The sequence below is a fragment of the Triticum dicoccoides genome, chromosome 4A, assembly GCF_002162155.2.
Source record: "Triticum dicoccoides isolate Atlit2015 ecotype Zavitan chromosome 4A, WEW_v2.0, whole genome shotgun sequence".
In the NCBI taxonomy this organism is placed as follows: Eukaryota; Viridiplantae; Streptophyta; class Magnoliopsida; order Poales; family Poaceae; genus Triticum; species Triticum dicoccoides.
In genome coordinates, this window is record NC_041386.1 from 330,600,056 (window position 1) to 330,600,402 (window position 347).

Genomic DNA, 347 nt, shown 5'->3' on the forward strand with positions numbered 1-347 from the left:
CGCCCCGGCCCTGTCGCCGACCACCGCCACTCGCCGGACGCCTCCCCGCTCCTCCCTCAGCCCCCAGGTTGCATCTGGGGATCGACCCCATCGCGCCTGGCTCCACCTCGCCAGAGCCCCTCACCGTCTTCCCCAAATCACCGTCGCCTCGTCGTCCTCGCCAGACCTCCTCGTCCTCCTCCCCGAGTCGCTCCCCGCGCCCCACTGCTCGGACCCCTACAGCCGCCGGTGAGGCCTCGGGCCTTCCCCCTCTCCATTCCCCCGTTCAGCTCGTCGTCGACCGCATGACGCGAGCCTCGCTCGTTCGGCCGTGGCCTGCCGGCGCCGCCCGCTCGCGCCACCCGCGT